Source organism: Meleagris gallopavo, chromosome 25 (genome assembly GCF_000146605.3).
Source record: "Meleagris gallopavo isolate NT-WF06-2002-E0010 breed Aviagen turkey brand Nicholas breeding stock chromosome 25, Turkey_5.1, whole genome shotgun sequence".
Classification (NCBI taxonomy): Eukaryota; Metazoa; Chordata; class Aves; order Galliformes; family Phasianidae; genus Meleagris; species Meleagris gallopavo.
In genome coordinates this window covers 29682-52261 of record NC_015035.2, presented here as the reverse complement: position 1 = coordinate 52261, position 22580 = coordinate 29682, and the positions used below count along the sequence as shown (strand labels likewise).

Sequence of the window (22580 nt, the reverse complement as noted above, 5' to 3'; positions counted from 1 at the left end):
CGGCCCCTTCGTCGGCTGTCCCCACCCTCGCAGACGCCGTGGATGCCCGTGCCTCCCGCTCTCCCCATGGAAGCGGTCGCCGGCGAGATCGTGGCGAAGCTCCGGTACTGCTACGGCTGCGGAGCGGCCCGTCCCGCGCGGAGCTCTCACTGCGGCGACCGCGTCGGTGAGTCGCGAACGTGTCACTGTGCGTTCCATGGACGTGGGGATGTTGGATGCTGCGTTTATGTTCACAAAGGGTTGCACAGCGCGACGGCGATGCGGCAGCGTGATGCAGAGCCTGAGAGCCCTCGGGCTGCTCAGCTGGGCTTCTGAGAAAACGGTGTGGGGCCAAAGCCGGCGATTTCAGTGTGGAATTAGAACTCTGCGTTCCTTCTTGTTGCTGGTCTCATCCTGCATGCAGGGGGAAAGAAGAGGCAGTGCCCCAAGCTGAAAAAGCTTCTGTAAAGCATAGAAGTGGACTGTGCAGCTCACACTACAGCACTGCTCGTTTTTCTGGGCATTCCTCGTTTCTTATCGTAGAGTCATAGAATGGTTTGGGTTGGGAGGGACCTTTAAGATCCTCTAGTTCCTCCCTCTGCTGCAGGCAGGGACTCCTCCCACACGCCAGGTTGCTCACAGACCCATTCGGCCTGGCCGTGATTGCCTTCACGGAGGGAACATCCTCAGCCTGTTCCAGTGGCTCACCACCCTCACAGAAAAAATTATTCTCTAATATCTAATGTAAGTCAGTGCTCTTTAAAGAGAGTTTAAGGCTGTTTCCCCTCATCCTGTTGCGACGTGCTCTGATAAAAAGTCCCTCCCCAGCTTTCCTCCAAGGTACTGGAAGGCTGCTATAAGGTCCCCCTGGAGCCTTCTCCAGGTTGCAGAGCACCAACTCTCTCGGCCTGTCCATGTAGGGGAGGTGTTCCAGTCCACTGATCCCCCTCATGGCCCTCCTCTGGACTCCAATAGCTCCATATCCTTCTTGTGTTGGAGGCCTCAGAACTGGATGCAGTATTCTGGATGGGGTCTCACAGAAGCAGAGTAGAGGGGCAGAACCACCTTCTTTTCTCTCATCAACTGACACTTCTAAATCCTTCTCCTCATGGCTGTTTCTTATGCCAGGAGAAAGCCATCTTTGCCTTGTACACTGAAAGCAATCCCTTCAGCAGCTCAGAGAGTAAGAGCTGAGAGGTGCCTGGCAGTGGAGGAAAGCTGCATGTGGTCAAGGATTGTGGAGCTTGTGTTGCTCCATTTTGAATCTATTCAATTAGTCCTTAGTTGTCTTGAGCAGTTTGGGAAAAGAGATGAGTATAGTTGGTGCACATGTATGAAGTGAGACTGAATAACTGGTTAAGCGACAGCTTAAAGATCCATCTTTTGGTTTGGACCCCATCCCTGCTCTATGACACAGGCATCACTTGAAGTTCCGAGTGGTGTAGGTATGTGGAGAGCTATTAGTGCAGAGGTGATCTGCACGTGTCCTTCCTCCTGCTCACCTTTGGCTCTTGTCCAGCCTATGGGCACTCGGAGATTGACCCTCTAGTAAAGAAGGACCCTCTGTCCTGTACTCAGTACCCATTTGTGAGAGGATGGCGTGAGCTGAAAGATGTTCGTCCCTTGAGCCGTCTGGATCTACTGCCCAGTGGGTATTCTGTTGGTGTAGGTGCTGATTTTTTTGGTCAGGGTGTTGAAGCACAGCAGATGAAGCAGAGTGGATGGTAGTTGAGGTTTGCAGGAGTGCGGGCTGTGGGCCCTTGGCAGCGTGCCTTTGGTGAGCTGCGTTGGCTGAGCGACTGCACAGCTCTGCTCTGATACGGTTTGTCAGCAAGAACAAACTTGGGAGATCATAGATTAGTACTTTATGTTTGGAGAGAGTTAGAACTAGATGGGTTTTTTTTTTCAGCTTAAACTTTGTTCCCCAACTCCAACCTTTCTGGTTCCCACTGGGGAAGCAGTGTGAAAGAAGTGAGCCCTAAGCAGAAAGGCAGTGGTGCCCGGAGCTCTCCATGAAATCTATACCAATCTCAGCAGCTTTGGAGGTGTCTCCGTGCTCCTGGAGGATGTGATGCAGAGCTCCAAGCCTGCAACGGGAGCACAGTGTGCAATGGTGGTTCCCCTTGTCATGGAAAAGAAACCTTGCTGTTTCCTGCATAGATTAAAGGGCGCCCTTGAGCTGGTTGTGCTAGGACTTGCAGCCCTATCCCTGAGATGGATGAACTCTCCTGCCCCTCCTTTGGGTACCAAGTTGTGTCATGTCTGGCACAATTAACAGAGATATCAGAGTTGGAGGGTGTCCTTTAGAAAGGTTTAGAAAAGCAACTCCATGCCTTGATGTTTAGCATCATGAGAAAATGACTCGGTGGGTGGAAAACAGCATTATACTCTCTGCTTCTCCTCCCATGTGCAGGAATCACACTTCTCAGAAGCATAGCACTGCAGGATAACACATTAGTGACAATAAGGCGAGTCTCTTTCTTTGTTGCTGATCAGTTTCTCTGTGTGTTGCAGGATTCGTGCTGGCAATCCAGTGCCACCTCAAGCACCCGGTGTGCAGTGGGAAGCATCCTGCATCCTTCCATCAACCAGTCAGGCATTGTGAGATCCAGGTGTGTGATTTGGGTTTGGATTTCATGGTAAAGATCTGTTTGTAATGCTAGATGTGTAACTTAAGAAGTACCGGTCCTGATAACATAATTCTGTGGTGAGATAGCATCTGCAGGTTGTGCCAGCATTATAACTGCCAGTGTTCCAGCACCTAACATCGTGTTCAACTGTTACCAGTCCTTTGGCCTCTGAATGTTCGAGGCAGGCAAGCAGCTTGGCTTGTAAGATGTTTCCTCTGGCTTAGGTGACGTTAAGCTTCCCAGCAAGGGGTGGTCATGACGCTACTGGGTGACATTTCCCCTTAGAGAGAAAGGGAAAATGAGTGTAACATTTCAGCTTTGGTGGATGAAAGTTTGTTCCTTGGATGAAAGAGGAAATTGAATTGCCCAGCCTGACTCAGCCTTATCTCCCCATCAGTCTTCTGTTACATGTTTTGGAAAGGGTTGAGTGAGTTTATGGGGTAGAACAGCTTGTGCTTTGAGTATTATGCTGAGATTCATGAAAGATGTTATTTGAATGCTAGTTGTAAAAGTAGGATCTCTCCTTCTCTCTTTGAAAGATACAGGCAACACCTCCAGTGTGTTAGAGAAGAGCCAGTTAACTTCAGAGGGGAAGAAAGCTGTGCGTTATATGTTTTGGAAAGGGTTGAGTGAGTTTATTTACATCTCGTCCTGGATCGTTTAGCTCAGTGTGGTCAGCTGAGGTTTGGGAGAGTATCAGTCAGCTTTAAAATCAATGTTGTTTCTTAGCTGTGTCAAAACACGTTACATGGCTTCTATCCAAGTGCTTTGACTTTCTGTAGAGGTGTTAAGACTCCCCCTCATCTCTGTTAGTGATCTTTAAATATTTGCTGATAGAAGATTTGTATGGTGATTCATGAACTAAGTAGTTGAACAATGTACTTCTCCTTGTTTCATCTCTTTAGGAGGTTATCCCAGGCAGCCAAACTACAATGCTCTGTCCAATGCCAACTACCCCAGTCCCGGGATGGGAGGAAGCATGAACCCAATGGCAGCAGGGAGCCAGATGCATGGGCAGACCGGTGTGCCTCCATACAGTGGGCTTCCTCCCGGGAGGATGAGCCACGCAGCCATGGGGAACAGACCTTATGGACCTAACATGGCAAATATGCCTCCTCAGGTGGGGACAGGGATGTGTCCCCCACCAGGGAGCATGAATCGCAAAGCACAAGAAGCGGCTGCTGCCGCCATGCACGCTGCTGCCAACTCCATCCAGAACAGGTGAGGCATGAAAATTCCCTTGGTCTGAACATATTCAATGCATTCGCTGTGTCGTATCTGCGTTTGAAAGTCATGCATGCAGTAACCCAAAGTTGGGGTGATAGTGAACATATGCTTCCTTAAGGATTTGCCTTGTTGAAGTCTTCCTCTATCTTAAATGTTTTATTTATTTATTTATTTATTAAAAGCTTGAATAAGTGGTGTAGTTTAATATATTGTTAATGACCTGCTTAGGGAATTTTTAATGCTGATGGATGAAATCTGTTTAACTTGGTTTTTCCTTAATTTGTTTCGGCTTTCTGGTCTACTTTGTGGTGTGGGTGATTTCAGTGCTGCTGTGTGTGTGGTAAAGCCCATACATCTAGCAAACAGCATCCATCTATCCAGCTGCATTTGTCTGGACCAAGGCATTGCTTTTCCACTGTATTGAACTTCTTCCTTTTAGGGCTTTGATAGGCAACTATAGGAAAAGGAGCTGGTATTCAGTGCTGAACTTTACCGCTGTTTTCCGTGTTTTATTTTGCTTTAATTGCATGTTTCAGAGCAGTTGTTATGTGGCCTACCAGAATGCCGTGAGAGCCACAAACTAGCTTATAAATTAGGCTCCCCCAGAGAAGCTGTTACATGCATTTGTGGTCTGATTAGGTGTTGTACTCTTTATCCTGTCTTAAAGCTTATTTCTGCAATCTTCTGTCTGATGACTGCTAAGAGGTCAATTCCCAAACACCAATCAAGGCATCAAAGTGCGTCCTTTTGATTAATGTGTCTGAGGGACAGTTGTGTGTGAGGTTTTATGACACGTGCTGTAATGTGCTTTCTGTGGATATCAAAAAGTAAAGAGAAAAAAAGCCATTAAATATGGGGGGCACTGTGCTGCGCATCTGCAAAAATGCTGTATTGTTGCTTATATGCACAACGCTGCAATATTTGTAGTTCTTTCCTGTGAAGATGACTTAAGACCTGAAACCAAGTTCAGTTTGGGAATGAAGATGAGAGGTCAAACTGTTGAGTGCTGAAGTCCTTCTTTCCTAATGGGTTGCATCTCCTTTGCTTTTGAGAGTGAGGCTTAGGTTCTGCAGTGGGTAAGCTTTCAAAGAGCACCTGATCTTTGTTCACTTGCTGAATGTCAGCTTCTATAGTAGAAGGCTTTTCTAGTCAGTCTATTTTGTTAGAAGGCACAATGTGAATGCTTTGAATTTCGAGTAAATGTCTGTTTCTTCCTTGCCTTTTCTAGGCCTCCTGGTTATCCCAACATGAACCAAGGAGGAATGATGGGTACTGGACCTCCTTATGGACAGGGAATTAACAGCATGGCTGGCATGATCAACCCCCAGGGCCCACCTTATCCCATGGGTGGAAATATGGCTAACAACTCTGCAGGTTAGCAGTGCTGAGTGCTGGGCATTGGGTGACTTCATGGGTCAGGATTGGAAAGCAGTGTCATAGATTCTTGTAACTTCCTAGGGATGGCAGCAAGTCCTGAAATGATGGGTCTTGCGGATGTCAAATTAACTCCTGCAACTAAAATGAACAATAAGGCTGATGGGACCCCAAAAGCAGAATCCAAGTCAAAGGTAAAACTTTTTTTTTTAATATACATATATATATTTAATGACACAGTGTATGTATCTAGTGGTGAGTGCGCCTCCCGAGAGAAACCCAAGGTGACTTGTCATCTGTGAGCAGGCTGGCCATTAGCCTGGCTGTTTGTGCAGCATGTGATGGCGCTGCTGTGTGCGAGCACGGTTTTAACTCAGCAGTGTGGCAGTGAGTGAGTACCCTCTGCTGGGACGTGTTATCTTTTGGAGAGTGGCATATGCTGACATCTCCTGTTAGGTGAGATGCAAGCTCTGTGAGTGCTGTCCTCCCTTGTATCCCCCTGTAGAGGTCAGTTTTTCCAAGTCTCCAAATGCAGTACATAGCTAATGAGGCTGTAGACATCCTGAGATGTCCAAAGACCACAAAGATTCTTTGCTTGCTGTGGGTGAATGCTCTGCTTTTAAATGTTGCTTGAGAGTTAATGAAATGATTAGATACGTTGCATCTTGCCTTGACTGGCTGTTAACATAGTTTCAGGAGGAAGACATTGTTTGTCTTTTTCTGTGCTTTACAGGTAGAATCAGGTGAGAAAGTATTGTGCTTTATGATACTGTGTACTTGGTCTAACAGTGCTTTGGCAGCCAGGTTTACTAGCAGGAGCCATTAAAGCATTCATAGAAATACTGATGTTCTCTGGCACAGAGACAGCAGCTCCCAGCATGGACTTAGTTTAGAGTTATGTGCAGCACCTGTGGGGATGCTGGTTCTCTGGATGTTTATCTCCCTCAAGATGTGCCTACAAAAGTCTGCTCATCAGCCATTTAGCAGCTTCTTGTTTCTGGAGGCTGCTTATCTCTGGTTGCCACCGGCCTTCAAGTCTTCAAACAAAAGATTTCTTTGACTTATCCATCTGTTGAAGTTGTCCAACAGCAAGCTTTTAGACAAAGGTGCAGACTGCCTTAGACTTAGACTCCTGGAATTTCCTGCTCTTGTTCGTCTGTCAGAAATAGTCTCTTGCACTTACAAGCCACAGGACCTGGTCTAACATTAAATAGGGAGGTTGGTGGCCCTGCATGTGGCAGGGGGATTCATGATCCTTGAGGTCCCTTCCAACCCTGGCCATTCTGTGATTCCGTGTGATTCTGTGATCTTGCTGACTTGAAATTTAGATTTGAAATGTGTCTGCACTGGTTTGCTAGGATTCCTCATGAAAAAAGAATGGTGGTGACTGCAGTGGTAGAGAAAGGGCAAGGTCAGATGTATCTCCTTCCCCACTCCCACAATCCACACATTTCTTTCTTTTCACACTTGAAGCAGAGAGCTGTACTGGCACTTCTGATCCAGCCCTATCAAGTTCGCTTCTCAAAAACTCTACGCTTTCTAATTGAAATGGAAATGATCACTCTTCCATTCAGAATAAAAAGGTACATTTTGATTATTTAACTCCAAAGTCAAACCCTCTTAATTTCTGGAATTACGATTTCTTTACATGCAATAGTGTGAAAAATCCAATTCAAGTGCAGTTGAAATTGCTCAGGGGGTGCTTATCAGCAAGGGTGGAGAAAGAACTGTTTTTCAGGATTGTAAAGAGTACCAAGCAGCACGCTGTTCCTTATTTGTCTTTTTTTCTTTTTCTTTCTGCTTAGGAACCAGACCAATGCCTCTTCTGTTTTGAGAAGCCAGAGGTCCAACAAGCTATTCTTTCTGTAGTTAGTTTCTGCTAACTGTGCCTTCTGCCCTCCCCTTCCCAGTGCAGCTGGGAGCTGAGGGGTTTTTCCTCTGCCAAATTCCTGCACACACAGTTTCCACATAACTACTATAAAGGGAAACGCAATTTAGGAATCAAACATCTAGCAACAAAACCCTTTGTTTCTTCTGACTTTACAGATGAATATTTTAAATAAAAGCCACACTGAGAAAAACATACAGTTCCATGCAGGATCACCAGCTATCTCTGAGAAAGCTTTGCTTTAAAGGATCAGTCTTTCACTTGCAAGTCTTCTGCTTGAATTGCATTTCAGCAAGCATTGGTGAGCCAAAATTGGTGAGTTGTACTGGCTGCCCATAACATGTACTTTTCAAAAGATTTAGCAACCTCTAAACAGAGATCACATAGTTTTCCTCCTCCCTGTCCCTTTCCCTTATGGTTGGTGATCTCAGATGATCTGCTCTATACATCTCCACAAGTCTTTGTCACTGCAGCTCGCCGTAAATTCCTGGCAGGCAGGAAAGCAGCATTTTACTCTTTGGCCCTGGATTTCTGTGTCAGTTCCTTGAGCTGTGTTCAAACCTAATCTCAGCCCTGGACATTATCATAGAGTCAGCTTTTAAACAGCTCCAGATTTCTACTGTCATGAACACCACCTTTAAGCAAGTTCACCTGGAGATTTCATAAGTGCTGCTACTGATATTATATGAGAGCAATTTTCAGAAGTGAATCTCTGGACTCCATCACTCCATCTTATGACTCAGCCACAGAACACATGCTGTAAGGGAAAACAAGAAATTAAAGGGCCCATTTTAGTCATAGTTTATTGAAGGTCAGGTTGTTCTGCCAAAATTATCCAGAAAAGAATTGCTTTCTCACAGGTCAGTGTAACATCTCAAACACAGTTTTCCCGTATCAATCAGCTTGCAAGAGAGGCAAAAGGCAATAAATGCCCCTTTCATTCAAACAGCTCTGTTGATATTCCCAGGGGACTTGTATGCTTTTTTTTTGCCCTGGATCATCAAAGATGCAGAAATGGATATTACATCATTGGTCTTTATGTAGTAAACAAACAGAAAAGAAAACAATTCTGACAGACTGGCACCCTGTCTGGCAGGTAGGGAGACACACTGTCAATCATATCATGGCTGAGAAAGTAGTAAAAGGAAACCAGAATTTCTAAGTTTTTGGTAAAATGACAATAGAACATTTGGTACCTAATAAATGATACTTGTGGGATACTTCCGTAGCTTTCTGTTAACAGAACAGTCCTTTGCAGGACCATTCTCTTCCACACCACCACCATGTTCCAGATTAATTGAATCTGTACCCAGTGAGGAACTGAAGAGATTTAAATATCTTGATGGCTATGGAAAAACCTAAGCTGACGGAAGGCAAACAGACCCAAACAAAGCTTAGACTGCTGGAGAATCTGGCTGCCAGCCAGAGTGAATGACACTATGGTGAGCAAGCTGAGATGTCTTCCTTTGTGTCTTCATAATGGTAGGAACAATTCGTGGATCCACATTGGCCAATTCGTCTATTGAAGGAAGCAGTAGGCTTGGTTTTGTACCATGGGATATCACTGTAATATCTTATTTGATCTCTTGCTGCTCAAAAAGTGTATCCATGTGTTTGTACATAGAATCATAGAATCACCAAGGTTGGAAAAGACCTAAAAGATCATCCAGTCCAACCGTTCACCTATTACCAATAGCTCCCACTAAACCACGTCCCTCAACACAACATCCAGTCTTTCTCTGAACACCCCCAGGGTCATTGACTCCACCACCTCCCTGGGCAGCCCATTCCAGTGCCTGACCACCCTTTCTGAAAAGTAATACTTCCTAATGTCCAGCTTGAATCTCCCCTGCCATAGCTTGAAACCATTCCCTCTGGTCCTATCACTAATGACACAAGAGAAGAGGCCGACCCCCAGCTCACTACAACCTCCCTTGAGGAAGTTATAGAGAGCAATGAGGTCTCCCCTGAGCCTTCTCTTCTCCAGGCTGAACGTTCCCAGCTCCTTCAGCCTCTCCTCATATGGCCTGTGTTCCAGACCCCTCACCAGCTTTGTTGCCCTCCTTTGAACACGTTCCAGGGCCTCAATGTCTTTCTCGCAGTGAGGGGCCCAAAACTGGACACAGTACTCGAGGTGCGGCCTCACCAGAGCTGAGTACAGGGGATGATCACCTCTCTGCTCCTGCTGGCAACGCTGTTTCTGATGCAAGCCAGGATGCCATTGGCCTTCTTGGCCACCTGGGCACACTGTCGGCTCATGTTCAGCCGAGCATCAGTCAATACCCCCAGGTCCATTTCCTCTACGCAGTCCTCCAGCCACACCACCCCAAGCCTGTAGTGTTGCCTGGGGTTGTTGTGGCCAAAGTGCAGGACCCGGCATTTGGTCTTGCTGAACCTCATCCCATTGGCTTCAGCCCAGCTCTCCAGCCTGTCCAGATCCCTCTGTATAGCCTCGCTGCCCCCCAGGCACATCCACACTTCCAGCCAATTTGGTGTCATCTGCGAATTTACTGAGGGTGCACTCGATGCCCTCATCCAGGTCATCAATAAAGATATTGAAGAGGACAGGCCCCAGCACCGACCCTTGAGGAACACCACTCATGACCGGTCACCAGCTGGACTTAACTCCATTCACCACCACTCTCTGAGCCCGGCCCTCCAGCCAGCTCCTTACCCAGCCAAGAGTGTACCCAATCCAAGCCTCGGGCTGCCAGCTTCTGCAGGAGAATACTGTGGGAGACAGTGTCAAAGGCTTTGCTGAAGTCTAGGTAGACCACATCAACAGCCTTTCCCTCATCCACCTGATGGATCACTAGATCATAGAAGGAGATCAGGTTGGTCAAACAGGACCTGCCCTTCATGAACCCATGCTGGCTAGGCCTGATCCCCCGGTCATCCCGCACATGCTGCGTGATCTCCCTCAAGACAATCTGCTCCATAACCTTCCCTGTCACCTAGGTCAGGCTAACAGGCCTGTAGTTCCCGGATCCTCCCTATGACCTTTCTTGTAAATGGGAGTCACATTGGCCAGCCTCCAGTCTTCTGGGACCTCACCAGTCAACAAGGAGTGCTGATAGATGAAGGAAAGTGGCTCGGCTGTCACCTCCGCCAGTTCCCTCAGCACTCTCGGGTGGATCTCATCTGGCCCCATAGACTTGTGGCAGTACCAGTTGGAGTAGTAGGTCTCTGACTGTTTCTTCCAGAATCACAGGGGGGTTAGTGTGCTCCCCAGCCTAGATTACCAGGTCAGAGAGAGGAGTATCCTGAGGATAACTGGTCTGACTTTTAAAGAGAGATGTAAAGAAGGCATTCAGAACCTCTGCCTTTTCCTTATCCTCAGTGGTCACATTCCCAGCTTCATCCTGCAAAGAGTGGATATTCTCCTTTGTCCTCCTCTTACTGTTAATGTATTTATAAAAGAGTTTCTTATTCCTTTTCACTCCAGCATCCAGATTAAATTCAAGCTGGGCTTGAATTCAAGCCTTTCTGATTTCACCTCTACACATCCTAACGACTTCCTTGTATTCATTCCGAGTTGCCTGTCCCTCTTTCCACAGGCGGTAGATTCTCTTTTTCTCCCGGAGCCTCAAGAATAGCTCCCTTATTCATCCACGCCGGTCTTCTTCCCCGCCGGCTCATTTTGCAGCTCAGGGGGACTGCCTGCTCCTGCGCCCTTAAGACTTCCTTCTTGAAGAGCAACCAGCTCTCTTGGACCCCTTTACTCGCTAAGACTGAATGCCAGGGGACTCCCCCTATTAGTCTTTTGAACAATTCAAAGTGCGCCCTCCTGAAGTCCAAGGTAGCAGTTTTACTATTCCCCCTCCAGGCTCCACGATGAATCGAGAAATCTATCATTTCATGGTCACACATCATTTACAAAAGCCAATGTTGCCTGGTGCTGCCATAATATGTCGGAGTCCTAAGAGGAAAGAGATAAATCTGCAAACATTTCTCACTGTTTACTGGAAATTAAACAGGCAGTCCCACAGACTACAGTTCTGCCACAGAGTTACTTTCTTGGGAAAGTCAAGAGAATGAATACATCATGACACGAGCATACCTCATCTCATTTGATTCTCTATTTCTGGGGCAAAAAAACCATGAGAACTAGTGAAGAAAAGTAGAATACTAACAGGCTCCCTCTGCTTGCTGAGGGAAGATAGTAAGAAGAATCAGCTCCTTTTCACTGAAACTATGTGCTAAATAGTGTGTTTCCTATCTGCAGGTTCAATTCAGCACTGAAAGCTTAATTAGCATTGCTCAGCAACAGGGAAACATTCAGATTTGAATTGTTGGTTTTGGCTGAGGCTTCTAAGCACGCTCTTTACAATGTTCTCCATGGCATTTTTAAGCTGCTTGCAACATTCACTATTGGAAATTCTTCAACAACAGAAGTGCCATCAACGGAGGTGTTGTGAACAAAATGGGGGTATAGGACAAACCTAAATGCATGGAACTTGGCTCAGATGTTACCTATAGCAAAAACACCATTTCCCCTCCTGTCTGTCAGAATGAGAAGAAAACGGGGATACTCAGAAACCAAACAGTTTGTTCAACAATTAATAGGTAGATACTGAAATAAGTGAAATTATTAACTTAGGAGTTGTTTTGTTGGAGGAGGGATTCAGAAGCCAAAGTGAAGGAACTGCAAGGTGCCACTTGAAGTTTCCTATTGATGGATGTGTGCTGAACAGCTACCACACACCCTCCCATAATCTTATCAGCTACAAGGACTCAGAGGAATGCTACAAAAAGTTGCTGGGTCAGGGAAACGCAGTTCTGTAGGAGATAGAAAGAACACATCCTGAGTTACACCAGGAGAGGTGAGGCAAGCTTTCCAAAACGTCATGCCACCAAATGTGCTTTGCTCTGTACTGGAATATTGCAGGTTGCTGCTATTATCAACTCCCTCCCTCCCCAAAAAAAACACAACCAAACGGTCCAAAAAGATAATGTTTGGTTATTACAGAGAAGTGCCAGGAGCCAGAAATAATACAACAAGCATATGAGAAATTAAACACTTAAATAGCGTCAAACTGTATCCTCTGTGAGGTCTGTCTCTGCAGTTTTGAGTGAATCTTTGTACTTCCAGAACATGACAAATACTAAACTGATTCTTGAAAAGCAAAATTGAGTATCTGAGAGAAAATACAAAAATACTTTGAATCACTAGTTTCATTAACAGCGTTGACCTAACTTTGCTGTATTATGGCATTAGGAAAAACTGTTCATACTTAAATAGTGACTAAAAGTGTGTTTGCAGAGGAAAATAAATGCAAAATTTATGCAAGTACTGATTTCTTTTATGCTTTCTTTAAAAAGCATTTGTGAAGTTGAAGAGTCCTTACTGAATAGAGAAACTTTATTGGATGAGGACCTGCACGGGACTGCAGTTACATGTGCTGCTCTGCATCCCACTTGTTCATGTTACTTACAAATTTGCCTGTTAGTCTTCAAGCAAGAAAAGGAAAACAAAAAGAAAAGAAAGAAATGGTGATTTGTGAAATGTATCACTATTCCATCATATCCACCACCATCAGAAATAATGCCTGTTTACACACATAAATCAGCCTAAAGCACTTGTAACTTTTCCTTTCAGAAAAAATCCTGCAGTAATACAAATTACACACGAATATTTATCAAAGGGAAATGATAGTATACCCATATTTAATTTTTAATCTGAGGTCTTAGATATTGCTGACTTTCCTGGCAGCATTAAGAGGAATAATTTAGTAATTCAGAACTGTAAAGAACTGGAAATGAACTGCAAGTAAATAGAACTGAACTGTTTTAAGTTTCGAAATGATTGGCAGGAGTCAAAGCCAATTGAATCAGGTTATTTTATTAAAGCAAGCGACAGTAAGCAAAACAGCGCTGGGCGGCCGGGGAGTCTCTGCTCCGCCAACGGCGCGCAGCTCCCCCCCAGTCCTTCTGTTCTTACAGTCTCTTCACTTCCTCTTGACGTAGCACTTTCCGTGTACTCTGCGTCTGCCAGCTTGTTGCTAGGGGGTCGTGTTCTGCCCTCCGGGGGTCGTGGGGAGGAAGATTGCTTCATCCTCCTCGCGGATTTTCCTTGACCTAAAGGTGATCTCTACAGAATGCTGTGCTGGCCGTATTTGCGCAATCTGCCCTGCCAGGCCAGATGGTGCAGTTTTACAACCTCCTTCCCCCTGGCCCTGGTTATTTGTTATCTAGCTACTCTGGGACTCATTTTAATGAACAAAGACTCTTATCTATTACAGAACTATCTTTTGCAAAGATGTGAGGAAGAATTGAGAGCATGCAGGCTGCGTGTGAAACTACAGAAAGTCATCACATTCAACATGTGTCAGACCTCCCTGCCTTGAGTTCTGCCGCCTGAGTTCACACTCTCTGAGGACAGAACTGCCTCTGCCTGCAGCCCTGGGATGTGACTGAACTGCAGTCTCAGAAGTGTTTTGTTTCACATTGCTTGCTCTACTGAGAAAGGTTTGGGCATTAACAGCTGCAAGGAAAAAAAGGTTTGAAAACTGAAACCAACTGTAGCCTGCAGCAAGAAGTCTGGCCTCCATCTGCAGGGATTTGACAAGAGGCAGGAGTGCAGCAGAGAGGAGTGTGGGCAGTTCCCCCAGCTGTTGGCAGATTCTCTTTTGGTCCCAGGAGAAGCACTGGGAGATGTCCTGTGTGTGTCTGCAGCGCTCTGTGCCTGAAGGGTGTCCCCATGCAATGGGGTTGTTCCTTCTCCAAGCCTGCTGCACTCGGGCTCACAACATGAAGCAATGTTAAGGACACAAGCTGGATTCCTCTTGAATGAAACAGAGCCAGAAAATGTTCTCCAGAATCACACCTCAAGCATTCTGGCTGTAAATTGATGTTCAGATAGAAACCACTTAAGAGTCATACAACCACACAACGATTTGTGTTTGAAGGGACCTTAAAGGCCACCCGGTTCCAAGACCCTGTTGCAGGCAGGATTGTCATGACCAGCTCAGGCCGCCCAGGGCCCCATCCTAGAACACCTCCAGGGATGGGACATCCACGGCTTCTCTAGGCAGCCTGTGCCATGCTTCACCACCCTCTGAATAAAGAATTTCCTTCTGAAATCTAATACTTAGAGCAGCCCAGTCCTGAGCACCAGTGGACTGTGCAGCAGCCTGGGAAGTTTCATACCCCAAAAGAACATGCGCTCCACAGACATAGGTCCCCTTCACTGTCTGTTTAGCCAGTCCAGTACTAGAACAAACTAAGTTGCTACTGAAATGCATATACAGGGTGAACACCAGGCCCTCAGCACCAAGGGTTTTGTTCTACAGTCTGGCTCCTACTTGTCAACATTTGCTCATGTGAGCTCAACCTGTGATGCCATCAGCACCCCCAGCTGGCAGGTGCCAATTCCTTCTCTGTCCCTAGCTTCTCCATGGCCAGGAAACAAGCATAACAGATAGAGGGAACTGAGCTCTGCAGATCAGAGCAACCCAGAGTGAGATAAATCAAATTCCAGCAAATGAGACAAACCAGGATCACATGAAATAGACACTTATCACACAGCTCACGCTACCAGCATACTCCAGCTACACTGGAGCAGGAAACAACCATGAAATGACATCTATTACAACTCACTTCATCAAGTTTTAATCACATTTGTGATTGATATTCCTACAGAATTACTATTTGGGTGTGTAAAGCATAAACACTTTCCTGAAAGTCCCTGACGTGGTCATCTTACCCACAACAGTCACAGTAACCTCCTTGGTACATTCAAGGAATTCAGTGAGCCTGATATTAAATGTTCACTAAAGAAGTAAGGTTCTGTTCCTTGTAGTTGTATTTCCGAGATCTCTCCATGCACCAGTCACCTTGCTGGTCAAATACAAATCCAACTCCTTCTGATCTTCATCAATCAATCTCCTCAGACATTTATTCACTCTGTCATCCCTCTCCCAAACTCCTTCTATTGTGGCAACAGCTTTTTGAGTTTAAAGCACCCTAATTAAACACTTTCTCACCACTGCCAGATTAATGGTTCACAGACAGCATAAGGGCTTCTTTCTCTTATTGATTCCCAATATTTTGTTTCATATTTTGATGGTCAAGGGATACAGCACTTGGGCCCAAAAAGGACCTTCACGGCTTTTGTTTCCTGCTTTATTTCTGTGTGTTTATGGAAACATAAACAACTGGGAAGGGACACCCAGAAGGTTTGGCTCTCTGATGAGTGGCTGGCTGCCCTGAGCACTGGTCTATTACAACACTGCCTACTATGTGAATATGGTGACACAGCAGTGACATGGCAACACTTCACTACTGTGATAGGGCTGCTGCCTGCCCCCTGGCTCTTTTTGGAATCTACTATGCTGCCTGCCTCTTTTATGGAATATATATGCAGCCTAGCTCTCTGAAATATACAGTGCCATCTGGCTCTTTTTTGGAATATACCACACTTGTGGAGCATTGGCTTCAACTGCTGCGAGGATTTTAATCCTTTATTCAACATGTGTATCATCAATCCACTGCTTTTCTTCAGTCTTTCAGGTACTAATTAGTATCCATTGTGAAGGTCAGCAGAAGTTGCAACTTTTCTATATTTGGCTTGCTTGGGCTTGATTCTACAGAGTTGAACAATGTCATCTTAAACTTTTGAAAGACGTCCTGCTAGAGAGCTGTCTGAGTAGGTGAAAATGGTGATTTTACTCAGGGCACTCACTTGACCCCTGAGCTCACAGAGAATAGTAGTACAGTCAATGCTTGTCCTGAACCTCTTCAGGGCTTTCCAAAGAAAATGCGAAGGAGGTTTGTGAAGCGCTGTATCATCTGCTGCCCAAACCTGCAAAGATCAAGCAGTCGTTATATTAAAATGGCTCCTGGATATTTATATAATACACGGACTTAGTAAAAGCATGAGGTTTTCCTTCTCCTTTTTGATTTGTGTAACACTGATAACCAATTGTTGATGAAATCAAAGCTGAAAGAACTGTTATTTCAATACTTGCTTCTTAGTTATAGTGATTATTTTCAAGTACCTCTCCTGTGGATTAATGGAGATCAACAAAAGCACATTTTTCAAGATGTGGTAATAAATCCAGGACTTTTTGTACTGACTTGCAGAGAGTTAGATTAAAAATAGGCAGTTTCTTTTATTTGCTAAATTACCAGGGGCATGTGATGAGATTGGTTATATCAGCTTTAAAATTCCAGTCTCTGCTTGATTCTGGATTCCCTCTGTTGAAGGAGAAGCTGGCCCAGCTGGGGACCAGAAGTTTTTTGTACTTTTGTCCTCATACAAAAGGTTTATATGAACCATTAATTTGAACAGAATGTGTGACCTTTTTCACAAGGACAGCAGCAAAAGGACCTGTTATGAAAACATTTCTCTTACACAAGACAACCACAACATGGTTTTACAAGTGTTGTTCTTAAAAGATTTGGCATTTGCCATGTGTAAGAAAATGGCCACAACTGCTTCCAGGAAGCCAAACCAATTCTCAGTCAATTTCAAAGGAAAAATACCTTGAGAAAAATAACAATAAATAATTTAAAATAAATAAATAAATAAATATAGGAGAGATTTAGGACTTCAGCCATACATGAGAAGACAGCGGTGACTGTGGCTCTGCTGGGCCCCTTCCAGCTTCTCGTAGGACTGTTCATACAGGGCTGGCCCAAACCTGGTGATAAAAATTCTCATTTTATTCTTCAAGGCCTCAATTTTCATATCAAATAAAAAAAAGAAACAACTACTGGTGGCAGAAGAGGCTTCAGATTATCTTCCAGCCATCTACTCTGGCATCTAACTTATGCATTTTGCCTTGGTTCATCTGCTGCTCTCACAGGGAGCTGGGGCCTGAAAGTACTACATGGCTGGCTCTCTGACATAGACACTATTGTGCATGAATTTTTGATGCAAGAGTTGGCAATTTGAATAGAACCCTTTGAAATTAATAAACCAGCAGAAAATTTCTGCTTGCTAAATTTGCTGAAACAGCAGCTGTATGAACCTTCTACATCAGTCATTTGTTCACCAAAAAGCCCCTTAGTGGTAAAAGGAACAGCAACCTTGAAAATTACTTTAGCACTGATCAAAGCATTTTGTTGTTTGATTTGATGGTTGGTGCATCAAAGTCAGTTCAGAGAAAACCATTTCTGGGGAACCCTTCCACGTGTCTTGCAGCTAGGCAGCCAGGCAGCATCATTACTCAGCGCTGGAAAAGCTGCGTAGCTGCAGCTACAACTGAGTTTTGGTCACACTTAATTCACCTGTCCATGTCTTCTTCATCACCATGGATCATAGAATCAGTGAATCACCTGAATATTTAAATGAATTTTTAATGTATAGTTCTGGCATGGCATCAAAGGAAATCACTTTAGTATTTTCCTTCTATAAAACTGGAAACTAAGGCACAGAATGTCATTATTTTGCTTAAAGTAATTCAAGGCAAAGCTGGGAATAGAGCCTCATTGCCAGAATGTTGGTTTACGGCTTTGTCTGCTGGAGAACAGCTGTCCTCAGGTGGTCGGTACAGGCTAGAAGGCAGCTTCACTTTTTCCAAAATTCTCACTTGAAATAGTGACATCTCAGAGCATACACAAATCCATATCAATGGCACGTGCAACGCATGGCACCAGCAGCAGTGTGCAAGACTCATTTTCTTTCCAGATCCATTGTTTATGTCTTTCCAATCTAAACTTTCAGTTCACGTCCTCTGTTATCAAACACTGCCACAACTGTCAATAATCTGACAGTACACTGAGCTTTTGTCAGAGTAATGGTTGGAAACAGGCAGCAAGGAGTTTCAGGACAGCTTCCTATTGCTGGGCAACTAGCAGCTCCTTCTGAATTTATCATTAGTTATGAGTGTTAGCCCTTCTGAAAATACAAACCTGAAAGTTTGAACACATCATCAGGCTGAGTGTGCCCCAGCTGGCCAGGCCACAGCTGAGGAAAGGCACAAGAACCCACTCACCAGGAGCTGGCCCCATCCTGGTCTCAGGGGGAAAGTGAAATTCAGACACTGGCTGCCCATGGACATCCTGCTTCAGGAGGTAACTCCCAACACTTTCTTTTTCAGGGGCACAGTTTAGGATGCTTACAAAATGACTACCTGGACGAACCTCAGCAATTTTCACATTCCCAGTGGCACTAAAAGAATAGGAGAAGATTTGAAAGTGTAAATGCATTGTCTAGTTGAAAAAATAAACATCATCATCATAGAATCATCATAGATGATTAGATAGAGTCTAATCATAAATAAGTCACCAAAGTTGGAAAAGGCCTGCAAGATCATCCAGTTCAACCATCCACTTATCACCAGTATTTCCCACTAAAAAACGTTCCTCAGTATGATGTCTAAACATTTTATGAACACCTCCAGGGAGGACGAGTCAATCACCGCCCTGGGCAGCCCATTCCAGTGCCTGACCATTCTCAGAGAAGAAATTTTTCCTAATATATTTCCAACAACTTAGCCTAGATGTCATTAATAAAAGGTAAATAAACATACGAGGGGCAGAAAATTTACAGTATTGACACTTTACCTTTTATGCCATGCTTTTCATATGAAAAAATCAATTTCCATTGAGATTATATAGACTATTTACCTTCCACACTTAGATAACATCCATTACCATTAGAAATCAAAGTATTCTTCATGAGGCAAAAAAGTCATCAGTATGCCACTTGCATTTGTTTTTGTTTAGATCTGCATAGGTTACAAGCTCTAAGGCTGCCATGTGTCCTTAGCCTCGTGTGACTGCTGGGAGCTGTGCAGCTGGCACCCTTTGTAAGCTTAGAAACTCCTCCTGTTCATCAGTACATCTTCCTCCTCCTGCTTCTCCTTGTTTTTGCTTCATGGAGAAAGACAGATCTCTGTCATTAACTCATTGTTATAAACTCAGAGAAGCTCCTTGCTACTGGACTGAGATTTCTTCTCTCTGTTGCTCCAGAATCACAGCAAAGCAAGGTCTCTTTTGCATCTACAGTAAGATCAGAAGCTTCTTGCCTGAGCAGGACACTCAATATCCCTTAAGCACTGGAAAATGTATTTACTACCCAACTGTTAGTAGCCTGGTCTGTGACACTCATCGGAGGTCTTATTAGACAACTTGTGAATGACATCTGAGAATGATTCAGCTTTTCATGCAGCACCCACTGCAATTACTTTGAGCACTGAGCACTGCTGCAGTGTCCTGTCTACGTCTTCTGTGTGTGACCTGCTCTTTCCATGCTGCGTTTGTCTCATTTCAGTAAGTTTAAGTCACAGATATATGTGTGTAGAGTAAAGGTTCGGCCCAGTACCTCAGTCTATGTGCTTGCTTACCATAGCAAAATCCTCAGTGGCAGCATGACAAATCCTGCTCACCCATCCCAAATGTTGCAGCAGTGCACTATAGCACTGAGTCACACTTGCTCACAACAGACGGACTGCCTGCAGGCTGCTGCTGACATCGGGAGATGAGAGGGGTGGGGGAGCTGCCCCCACTACAGCTGAAGAAGACATGCAGTGAGCCCAATGCTTGGCTGATCTCCTTTCCCTCCCTGCAGATTTTGGGGACTCCTGAGTGCCCCTCTCCCTACTCAGTTCTGAACTATTTGTGCATCATGTCAGCAAGGAAAGACATGGAGACAGCTTCCCAGGGACACAAAGGGGCTTTGGCAACAAAGCTGAGCAAAGGAACTTCATACATTGAAACTGTCCCCCATTTTCTGTCTGCTTGTTTTCATCTGGCTGCCACACTTGGGCATATTTCTCTTTTTTCTCTCCTCTTGGGATCACACTCCAAGCTAGATTACTGAAATAACCCAGCGTAAAAGTTTTGAAGAGGCGTTACTGCATTCTGAGCCTTTCTGTCAGTCTCTGCAAATAGCAGTGCAGTTGAAGGGACAGCCAGCTTTGCCCCAGAACATCGCTAACTGCTAGTGCAGAGAACGATCCTTTATGGTCCCTCAGGCTGTAAGTCACCATCTGCACATCCACCAAGCAGATGTAGAACACTGTGACTCAAATCTGCTGCTAATCTCTATGCCACTACAGTCCTGGGGCTCTGGTGTGCCTCCACAACACCAGCAGCAAAGAGAAATCCCTCTACTTTTTATCCTCTGGCAGAGCATGGAGCCAATGGGAGAAGCCCTTTGAACAACTCAGAAGACAAAGACCTTCCTGATTTCCCCTTTCTCTCCATCTGTGAGAGGAAAGTGAGGGCCAGGGTCTGACAAGTTTTGGGTGATGTTGGAAATATCCAAATAATTTTGTCAGGACGGTATCTCTGATAAAAGCAGATTTTATTCGCGATTGCAATGGCGGGCGTCCCGCAAGCAGGAGCGCCTATGGACACAACATGACAGCCTTTATACCCTGTTTTCTCCCCCTTGCCTCCCCCCTCTCCCCTGTTTCCCCACAGCAGCAAGCAGTGGGCTGGAGTCAGCACCAAAACCAAAACCTCCCTGCACCTTTCCCTGTCCTTCCTCCACACGTTGTCTCTTAGTTTCAGAAAATAGGGCCAGACCCCAGTGAAATGAAAGCTCTGGGACAAAACAGCTGCTTTATTCTCCTCCTCCTCTTTCCTCGCCTACACCCCACAGAAAGGCCATTTGCCGAGCAAGGGATGCAAGCATCAGGTGTATGAGGGGCAGAGCAAACCAAGCTTAATTTCAAAGGCTTGTTTCTTTCACATTGCTTCCCTGAGGTCTGATACGATCATAGGATCATAGAATCATATAAAGGCCTGGGTTGAAAAGGACCACAGTGATCATCTAGTTCCAACCCCCCTGCTACGTGTAGGGTTACCAACCAGGCTACCACTAGTCCAGGCTGCCTAGAGCCACATCCAGCCTGGCCTTGAATGCTTCTGGGGACGGGGCATCCACAACCTCCTTGGGCAGCCTGTTCCAGTGCTTCACCACCCTCTGTGTGAAAAAACTTCCTCCTAGTATCTAGCCTAATCCTCCCCTGTCTCCGTTTAAAACCACTCCTCCGTGTCCTATCACTATCCACCCTCGTAAACAGCCGTTTATCCAAGAAAAAGAACAGCCTACGGTTTTTTGTTTGTTTGATTGTTTGTTTTATTGTGGGTGTCTAATTGGTTGTTTTTGTTTTTGTTTTGGAGGAGCTCATCCACGTCCTGCACACTCTCCACTTGAACATCAAGTGGAGCAGGGGGTAGTCTTGCAGATGGAGTAATGCAGGAATTCTGACAGGATCTTGAGGATCATCTGAAACGTCCACAGCCAAATTGGAAGGGACCAGTCCTCCTGTGCCATCTGTCAGCTCTCCCTGAAACCAGCCGTTCTCATCCAGATCTCTAAAGACGTTAACGTATTGTCCGGTGGCCGGAGGAAGCTCACTTTCTGGGTCCTCATCAGGACCTTCAAAAGGATTGTAGCTATGGCGAGCTAAGAATCTTCAAATTATTGGTGATACTTGTCCTGGAGAGTGCAGGATGAAGGACAAAAGCTCTGCTGCTGATTCTCCGCTCTCACTTTCAGGGCCATCTGCTGACAGAAAGCAGCACTCAGGACTGCTCCCGTGGACCTTTTTCACGGCTCTGAGTTCACGCTCCAGGCCTTCCAGATGACTTTGGAGACCTTTGGCCTCTTGGATGGCAGAATGGAATGGACCAGAACTACTGCTGACATTCTTGTTTGATGGGGCGAGAGTCTCTTCTGTTGCCTCACCCAGCTCCATTCGGCCCTCATCTCCAGTTGGAACTCTCTCTACTTGGTCTCAGGATGAGCTTGTTCTGCTGTTGTCTCTTCTCTCTTGCACACTCTGTGAGAAGGAGTTTCAGAAAGCACTACTCACTGACAGGAAATAAGGGGAAACTTGAAAGACTTAGCAACATAAGTCCTGGCAGTGTACTGCCAGCAGCTGATTTGGCCGTCCAGGATCCTGGCACTACAAATGCTTCATTGCCAAATGCAGCAATCAGGTGTTCTGGGGAAAAGCCTACTCACAGGTATTTTTTGCACATCCATATCACAGCACCACAGGCCAGCACCGCAGTTGGGAACATCACCACGGCTGCGATGTAGCGCTTCCGCACAGATTTGTGAACAGCAGCCTCTGTGCTTTTCCCGGCATTCAGCCCTGGAAGAAACGAGACAATGTCCCACGTTACCTTCACCTGCGCTACAGATGATCTCTCAGAGTGCTCCATGGACCCAAGAGATTTTCATTAGTGCGTGCCTCTGTCTCTGGTGCCTAAGCACTGGGGGACAAGAAGGATGGCTTCCACCTCTCGTTGGGTAGGGAGAGGCTGCACAGGCACTACCCGTGTCCTCCTCTGGGCCGAGGGCTGGGACTGTGCCCTGGGACCTGGGCTTTGTCTGTGGGGAGCACTGCAGAGCAGAATCCCTCACGCTTTCCCCAGCGCGCGTGTGCTGAGCTCTCCCGCAGGACACCCCCGGGCTGAAGGTGGGGCTGCAGCCAGTGCAGGGCACAGCCGGAGCCAGCCCAGGGGAGAAACACCCCTGCAGGCTCCTACCACACAGGACCCCGCTCATCGCCCTC

General features: G+C 45.7%; 1 protein-coding gene and 1 long non-coding RNA gene across 10 annotated transcripts in view; one reads left to right on the top strand and one right to left on the bottom strand.

Annotated features, from left to right (window-relative positions):
* Positions 1 to 21296, top strand: part of PIGV (phosphatidylinositol glycan anchor biosynthesis class V) — a 26952-nt gene extending 5656 nt beyond the window's left edge. The window contains exons 3-9 of one of the 9 annotated variants that reach the window (XR_002121502.2): positions 2494 to 2591; positions 3515 to 3830; positions 5065 to 5210; positions 5295 to 5404; positions 6684 to 6793; positions 7257 to 7413; positions 13341 to 15104. The gene's annotated coding sequence lies outside the window, so the exon portion shown is untranslated. The other 8 variants (XR_002121504.2, XR_002121503.2, XR_795920.3 and 5 more) reach the window with 8 other exon arrangements.
* A 423-nt stretch (positions 21297 to 21719) lies between these two features.
* Positions 21720 to 22580, bottom strand: part of LOC104914255 — a 4793-nt gene continuing 3932 nt past the window's right edge. The window contains exons 2-3 of the long non-coding RNA XR_795923.3: positions 22025 to 22157; positions 21720 to 21839 (exon numbers count right to left, since the gene is read on the bottom strand). This is a non-coding gene — a long non-coding RNA (uncharacterized LOC104914255). The remainder of the gene's footprint in view (positions 21840 to 22024; positions 22158 to 22580) is intronic.